The sequence below is a fragment of the Austrofundulus limnaeus genome, unplaced genomic scaffold, assembly GCF_001266775.1.
Source record: "Austrofundulus limnaeus strain Quisiro unplaced genomic scaffold, Austrofundulus_limnaeus-1.0 Scaffold106, whole genome shotgun sequence".
NCBI classification, from domain to species: Eukaryota; Metazoa; Chordata; class Actinopteri; order Cyprinodontiformes; family Rivulidae; genus Austrofundulus; species Austrofundulus limnaeus.
In genome coordinates, this window is record NW_013952508.1 from 755,728 (window position 1) to 764,831 (window position 9,104).

Consider the following 9,104-nt stretch of genomic DNA (forward strand, 5'->3'; position numbering starts at 1 on the left):
AAACTAAACAGCCTACAGTATTTTTACAGTCTTTATTTTACAGTTAAAATAAGTGTTTATCAAATAAAGTTTAATGTTACAACTAATGGTGGATCCCTTTAATCATGTTTGCAGTTTATTTTAGAGCAGAAATCTGTTTTTTAGACAGAGTTAGTCTGTTGGAGTTGGAGATGAACGGCTGTTTTTTTACTTTGAATGTTTGCATATCAGGTAAAATGTGTTTAGAATAAAAATCTAATCATTCTATTTTTCATAAAATGACTTTATGAATGACAGTTTTCCAGTCTGACATGATGACCACTGAGTTCTCTCTGGTTTTGGACCTTCAGTTCATCTCTTCACTTCCAGGCTGAGTGGGTCCAGCTGCCAGATTATGTTGTTTTATTAATTCTAAGATGTGAGTAAAATGTGCTTCAAATTGTTAGAAAATGCTAATTTTATTGAAATATATTTAATTGAATGAAAATAATGTACTTACATAAATACTCATTGATACTAAAAAACACAGAAATGGCTATAACTTCGTTAACTTTACAGAACAGGTGGTTTATGAGAGCCTGCTTGCCACTTTGGTTCCCAACCTTTTTAGACTTGTGTACACCCTGAGCCATTTTGTCATACCACTAGTACCCCTTCAGTCAAACATAATGAGGATTCTCCAAAACTATAATGTACTATATAACTGATTATTAAATGAAAATTATTTATTTAACCTCCTAGAGCATTTAATTGTCAGGCATTTTATTCTTTTCAACTCAAATTAAACATAAAGATAAAAATGCTGCCTTGAAAGTGAATAAGTAATTAAATAAATAAACCAAGTAATGGCAGGTACAGAAAACAGCATCCAAAATACATCAAATACCCCAAATGAGCAAATTCTGTGAGATTTCACATTTTACACTGGATTCCATTTTGTGTCAATTTCATGACTCCGTTTGCATTTTCCACATTGCAGAAATCACAGGGCCCTACAAATCTCAGTCCTATTTTTATTTATCTTTTTACACACCTGGGAAATTTTTCCATGTACCCCCTGTAATATGCTCATGTACCCCAAGGGGCACACGTACCCCTAGTTGGGAATCACTGACTTAACAGATCACTGAGATCTATGTCAGTGAGTGATACGGAATGCTGGATTTACACTGCCTGGCCAATAAAATAAAATAAAATACAAAAAAAAAAAAAAACATTGTCAAGCAAATACGAGCCTCCTATTGGATAATTACTGAATGAGTGATTATCTTTCAGCCGGCAACAAGTTATTGAACCCCAACTGGTGCAATGAGTTGCTTCTCATTTCTTAAACAACCAGGTAGAAAGACACATCCTGTGGTCATGGAGAAGATGTCAGTCTGTTTGAGAAGGGTCAAATCATTGATTAACTGGAAAAAAAGGTTTGTTTCTTAGGGAGCGTAAAGTTTGGGCTCTGGAGCAATGGAAGAAGGTCATGTGGTCTGATGAGTCCAGACTGACCCTGTTCCAGAGTGACGGGTGCATCAGGGTAAGAAGAGAGGCAGGTGAAGTGATGCTGTACAGCCTGTGGGGGCAGTGCTGCTGTAGGTGGTCAGGTCCAGGTTCAGCAAGTTTGTGCTCAAAGAATGAAGTCAACTGACCTGAATATACTGAATGACCAGGTTATTCCATCAATGATTATTTCTTCCCTGATGACACGGCCATATTCCAAGACGACAATGCCAGGATTCATGGGGCTCTTATTGTGAAAGAGTGGTTCAGGGAGCATGAGACATCATTTTCACACATGGTTTGGCTCCACAGAGTCCATGGAGAGTCTTTGGGATGTGCTGGAGAAGGTCAGACTCTACCATCATCAATGTAAGATCTTGGTGAAACATTAATGCAACACTGGATGAAATAAATCTGGTGACATTACAGAAGCTTGTCAAACAATGACACAGAGAATGTGTGCTGTGGTCCAAACAAGTAGGTGACCTTTAGTTTTTTTTAGTTTTTTATTTTGGTCAGTCAGTGTATTTCCATGTTACTTGTATGTTTTAGCTGAAATGCTAAAAAATGCTAAAGTTTGAGAGAATATTAAAAAAGCTTTATCTTTCAGTTCTTCAAGTCGTTCTGATCAGCAGTGACTAAACTCCCGAAAAACAAAAACTTGTTAGATGAACTGTCATGTCTCCCATGTTCATTTTAGGCCTCAACTGGCAACCAGTTAGCTTAGCTTTGCTGGAAGTCATGATAGAGTTGGGAACACCTGGCCTCAGGTTTTTATTACATCTCTTGAGATGAAGATGCAGTATAAGAGTCTTAAAATGTTACAATGACTCTGAGTGCAGATGGAAAATCTTGTAATGCTGAACACGTCTCAGCATGACTAATCTGGAGGAAATGTGTTTGCATTTCAAAACGTATTAAGCAAATAAATAATGATCTGCAAACATTTTTATACTGTAAGGTCTATTTTTAGCCTTAATAAAATTAGAACCAACGATTTGAGAACTGAGTTGTTCAGTTTAAAATGACAGAGTGGAAAAAAAGCGATATGACAGATTTCGAATCAAAGCTGAAGATACAATCCCAGAATTAATCCCCATATTTTTTAGTACTGATTGCAAAATATGACACACAGCAATACCATTCAACAGAACTAAAACAAACTCAAATATTAGTGTTCATTGTTTAAACACACAAGTCAAATAAAAAAAATCTGCAGACATAATTTAATTAAATGTGTAAAGTAAGAAAGGGATCCAGCTATTTCACACATTTATTAAAACAGTGGTATCATTATGAGCTCAGCGAGGGAACACCCACACAGACAAAGCTTTTGCTCACCAGACTTACATTTCCAGGCATGAACAGTTATGTAACGTGCATTTTTTTATCATCAAATGTGATCAAAGTGCAGCGGGGCTGACTGCTGGCAGTTTGATTCAGCTTAAAAAACAATGATTCTTGATCAAAACCACTGCTCAGATTGTCGTTTGGTAATTCAGTTTGTAGTGTGCTCTCACAGAAGGGTCACCTTGAGATTCTTTTGGTTAAGTGTTAAAAATATCTTCATGTTTGCTGCGATTGCAAGGCTATAATCCAAACAGCAACAGATTGTGTTGTTTAGTCATACAGGTGTTCTTATTAACGACAGAGATAGACTGACCTGACTCCAGACTGTCTGCTGTATAAAATCGTATAAACAGGTCCAATCCTGCTGAAAACACAAAAGAGTTGTTGTCTTTTAATATCTAACAATCAAGTGCACAATAACCCTCAAAGAAGTGCTTCTTTTCTGTTTTATAGGTAAAATAAACTCACTTCATGTCAAACTCTAATGATCTGTGGTGTTATTTCAAACCATCTACCCAAAGAATGTTGATGCAGGTGTTTAAAAATGGAAAATAAAATGATCAAAATTACAATTTATATAAAAGAGACCTGACCTTTATTTATTATCATATCTTTATTAGTGACACCTCAAGAGCATTTCACACTGAATGACAACTCCTCTACAAAATAACAAATCCGTGGATGGATAGATATCAGCAGGGTAATGCAGAGACGACTAAAAGGGCAGGTATACAAAGTAAGGGCACATATAACCAGATTCTGGAGCAGGATTAACAAGAATGTCACACAGCTTTTATGGTTCAATAATGTATGACAAAATAGCATTTATTATGATTTGACTCTACAGCAGGGGGTTGAAAAGTTTCAGTAGTAGGAGGCTATTAGTAAAAGCAGGGATTGACAGGGGTTGGACAATGAAACTGAAACACCTGTCATTTTAGTGTGGGACGTTTCATGGCTAAAATGGACCAGCCTGGTGGCCAATCTTCATTAAATGCACATTGCACCAGTAAGAGCAGAGTGTGAAGGTTCAGTTAGCAGGGTAAGAGTACAGTTTGGCTCAAAATATTGCAATGCACACAACATTATGGGTGACACACCAGAGTTCAAAAGAGGACAAATTGATGGTGCAAATCTTGCTGGTGCATCTGTGACCAAGACAGCAAGTCTTTGTGATGTATCAAGAGCCACGGTATCCAGGGTAATGTCAGCCAGGGGCGGTTCTAGGGGCGGGGCCACAGGGGCATTGGCCCCTGCTGAAATCTGATTGGCCCCCTGAAGTGCCCAAGTCCTGACACTCATCTGTCCTTTGGCTGAGAGCAATGATGGTCGGTTAAGTTCCATGCCCAAACACTAGAGACGCTAATAAGTCAAACAGTAAAGTCCAGCATGAATCAGTCTTACAGAAGTCTTCTTCTGTTCTAAGACTTGAACAATTTTGCAAAAAATATCTTTCAACTGGCAAACAATGGCTTCATTTTCTCACATGCTTTGAGAATATTTTATCCATGTACAGTAAAAATGCATGTAACATTAATAAGGAGAATTAAAGCTTTTTTAAAATAACATTACATTAGGTTATAATTGTTGGAACATATGTGACCAGTTAAATTTATACACCTTACCAAAACCGAGGATATATGTGCAAGGAGGATGTTGAACAAATACCTGGCCCCTCTATGAATATTGTGACCCATTGATGGCCCCTTACTCAGAAAAATCCTAGATCCGTCACTGATGTCAGCATACCGCCAAGAAGGACGAACCACATCTAACAGGATTAACTGTGGATGCAAGAGGAAGCTGTCTGACAGGGATGTTATGGTCTAAAACCAGCTGTTTCAGTTGTCTAACCCCTGTAGTTATCTATAGTGAAGGAAATTTTGTAAATGATCAACTGAATGTTAGATCCAGTCTTGTATTTTATGCTTTCTGATAATTGCAGCCTTAAGTTTAAAGCAGAGAATGAGAGTTAGTGTGTTTATCATTTGTTCTCTCTCTAGCTTCAATAAAAGCATCACCTTCAGGGGTGGTAGACGTTGTTAGTTTCGTAGAGTCTCTGCTTAGAGCAGCCTGGCAGCCTGGGACAATCGGGGCTGCTGTGGTTTGTTTGGGTTTCAGAGACGATGAAGGACTTTTTACTCTCCTGTACTGCTGTGAAACTGATTGGAGTTAGAATCAAGAATACATTTTTGAGAAGAAATCCAAAAGGATCCTGCTATTATTCAGACTTTCATTTTTGAAAGGCACTTTTTTACAACAGGGTGAAGCCCAGAGCTAATGACACAAGCACTGATCTATCAAGGGGTTCTGGAGGTCTTCCCATTAAAAAATGCTGAAAATCAGTAACACTTTTTTTCCTGGCATTTGGGAAAAAAACGCTCAAACAAAAACCTCCATCAGTCCCAGAAACAAGTTATCAAGTTCTCATACAGACAATACAAAAGTTGTTAATCTTTGCCAGTTCTCAGGGGCGATTGTACCGTAATATTATCATTAATATATATTTTCATTTGGTGCCAGAGACACTGGCAAAGACTTTTGTCTTTGCACAAAGGGCAGGTGAAGCCCCCCCCCCCCCCCGGCAGTGCCATGGCAGGTTGGAGTTTTGGGGTTCCAACATTGCAGGTTTCTCCACTGCTCTGAATGTTAGTTATTCCAGTGAATGCTGTTAATAAAATAATTTTCATGCTGGCAAAGAGAAGCCTGCAGTCAATCATGATCACTAAGGAGAGGTTTGTTCTGGGCCTCAACAAATAACAGATTTTAGATCCTTCAAAAAAAGCAACTAAAATATTTTAATGAATATGGACAACATGTTGGAGAGAAAATTAACAGCTTTTGTTTATATTATTATTCAGGTTCTATGTTTTACATCCAAACCATTACACCCTGGAAAAAGAACAGATCAAAACCACCCAAAATGACCCTGACATTCATGTCTGACCACGACTACAGGACTCTTTATTACCATTATTTACGGTCATACATGCTTTCGTTTCTTGCCGTCTGGCGCCTAACAGCCTGTTTATGTGCTTGAATCAAAAGCAGCTACATCGTCTCCAACTTGTTCAGAATTCTACAGCTAGACTTTTAACTCGTACATCTAAATCTAGTCATATCACCCCAATCCTATCAGAACTTCATTGGCTACATGTTTATTTTAGGATTCGTTTAAAATCCTGGTTCTTACATTTAGAGCAGGGGAGTCAAACTCATTTTCACTGAGGGTCATATGAGCATTATGGTGGCCCTCGAAGGGCCACTTGTAATGAACTTTGATGTTTCATGTTTAACTTTGACTAAACAGTGTTTTAACATGTCCTCTTTAAAACACTGATAAGAACTACTAAGTGTACGACTGACTAAATCTGTAATAAATACAGAAATATTTTTAAAAGTAAAACAAAAATGTTTTACTCACTGATGCGTTTCTGGTGAGTAGCTGCATTATGGCAGATTTAGTTATGTTTGATGGTGACTTTAAGCAGCTTATTTTCAGACATTGTGCTATCCAACTAAATTGCTCAGTTACTTCAAGCCAACAGCTCAGGGACAGGAATTTTATTTATTTTATTTATTTTTATTTAATTAATTTTGTTGCATTTAACCATAAATTTCAATTTTACCATTGATATAACAAATTTCATGTTAAGTTAAAATTTATTTTTTTATTTTTTTGGGAGGGGACCCTCCCTGGCGGGCCACATGGGAGTTACCCGGCCTTGTGTTTGACACATGTGATTTAGAGCCTTAAGAGGCCAGGCACCTGATTTTGTTAGGGATATGCTCTCCACATACGATCCAGTTTGCTGCCTGCGTTCTCAGGATCAAAATTTACTAGCCATTCCTCGAACACACTATAGGACCTGTGGTGACCGGGCTTTTTCGTTTACAGCCCCTAGCCTCTGGAATGCCCTTCCCTTTGAGTTACGTTCGATCAATGATGTTGAACTATTCAAAAAGGGCTTAAATGTTATGGCTAAGTTGGTTAGAACCCCAAGTGCAGAACTGAAATGATCTAGGCAAAAAAAAGGTGCAAAACGGCTTTATTAAACAAAACCAAAAAGCTGGCGTGGCAGCAAACAAGATACTAAGGTTTAACTTGAGACAATAACAGGAACACCACAACAGAGAACAAAGATCTGACAAAGACTGAAGACAGAGAACAGAATAAAAAGGAGAAACTAATGAGTACAAACAGGAAACACCTGGGGGAGAAACATGAGGATCAGGTGTGAGTGGGCGGGGCTGGAGCAAAGGCAGACAGGAGGAAGAAGACAGATGACAAGACAGAAATTAGAATAAACATTAACACAGACATCAATCATAACATAGCCCCCCCAATAAAGGACGGCTCCTGACGTCCCAAAAACAAAAGTTCAGGAGGACGGCCATGAAACTCCCCGCCGCAGAGGCCAAAGTCAGGAGGATGACCTGGAGATCCCCACTTCATGTCCAATGAGGCCCCAGGAACTGAGCAGAGCCAGAGGGAGGAGGCAGGAGCTGACGTGGAGCTAAGGGAGGAGGAAGGAGCCGACGTGGAGCCAAGGGAGGAGGCAGGAGCCGACGTGGAGCCAAGGGAGGAGGCAGGAGCCGACGTGGAGCCAAGGGAGGAGGCAGGAGCCGACGTGGAGCCAAAGGATGGAGGCAGGAGCCGACGTGAAGCCAAAGGATGGAGGCAGGAGCCTACGTGAAGCCAAAGGATGGAGGCAGGAGCCAAAGTGGAGCCAAGGGAGGAGGCAGGAGCCAATGAGGAACCGGCGGAGGTTGAGGGAGCCAGAGCCTTGGCGATGGTGACCAAAGGCAACAGAGGAGATGAAGAGGTGACGGTGGCTGAACCAGGCGACATGGAGGCGATAGCAGCCGAACCAGGAACCTCAGGAGCTCAGGGCTCAGCAGGAGACCCAACAGGAACCAGAGCTGGAGGGCCTACAGGAACCAGAGCCGGAGGGCCAGAGCTGGAGGGCGCGCAGGAACCAGAGCTAGAGGGCCCACAGGAACCAGAGCCAGAGGGCACGCAGAAACTAGAGCCGGAGGGCCAGAGCTGCCAGCTCTGATGAACACCCTGAAGAAAAGAGTCCCTTCAGACCAGTCACCTCACACTGCATCTTCTCCAGGATCCTCAGGATACTGGCCTGCTGAGGAGTACATCCAGCCTCAGAGCCACCATGAAAAAAATCCTCCATCACAGACCCTCCAGAAGAAGGAGCAAAAAAATTTTTTTTTTACCTCAGCATGCAGGGTTCAAGTCTGGTCAGATCTTTCTGTTATGAAGGGCTATAACCCCAAGTGCAGAACTGAAAAGATCTAGGCAAAAAAAAAGGAAGTGCAAAATGACTTCATTAAACAAAATCAAAAAGCTGGCGTGGCAGCAAACAAGATACTAAGGTTTAACTTGAGACAATAACAGGTACAACACTACAGAGAACAAAGACCTGACAAAGACTGAAGACAGAGAACAGAATAAAAAGGAGAAACTAATGAGTACAAACAGGAAACACCTGGGGGAGAAACATGAGGATCAGGTGTGAGTGGGCGGGGCTGGAGCAMAGGCAGACAGGAGGAAGAAGACAGATGACAAGACAGAAAACTAATACAAAACATTAGCACAGACACAAATCATGACATTAAAAACCTATTTTAAACAAGCCTTTGGCTAGATGTTATTAAATGCTGTTGAACCCAGTACCTGTGTGGTAGCTGGATTTCCCTTGCCTTGGTCAATTACTATTTGCATTTTTCTGTAAATGTATATGTAAATGGGCTGGTATTTTACTTTTACTGTTGCCTCTTTTATTTCTTTATTTTTCATTTGGCTCAATGTTGCTGACACGCCTTTTGAGATGGAAATATTTGACGGCTCCGTGATGTTTATTGTTGCATTGTTGGTTTTTGTATTTTTGTATTGTACGGCACTTTGTGAAGTCATTTCGAAGAAAAGCGCTTTATAAATAAAATTGACTAACAACCCAGCCTGCAGGCGTTCAGATGAAACTGTCCCTCTCCTTGGCATGGGAGCAGCCAGAGAGGGACACATGTTCCAGCAGGGCCCAGATGTTGGCCTGTGAGAGGCCATCATTCTGCACGAGCGCCTCCACCAGCCTCAGCCTGCAGGGACAGACTGAGACCAAACAGTTCTGGACTCTGAACCGACCCACCAAACCGACAGAGGATGACGCCCATTGTGTGTGTGTGTGAAATGATCTGCTTTCTGCTGGTGCGGGAACGTGTGTGTGTGTGTGTGTGTGTGTGTGTGTGTGTGTGTGTGTGTGTGTGTGTGT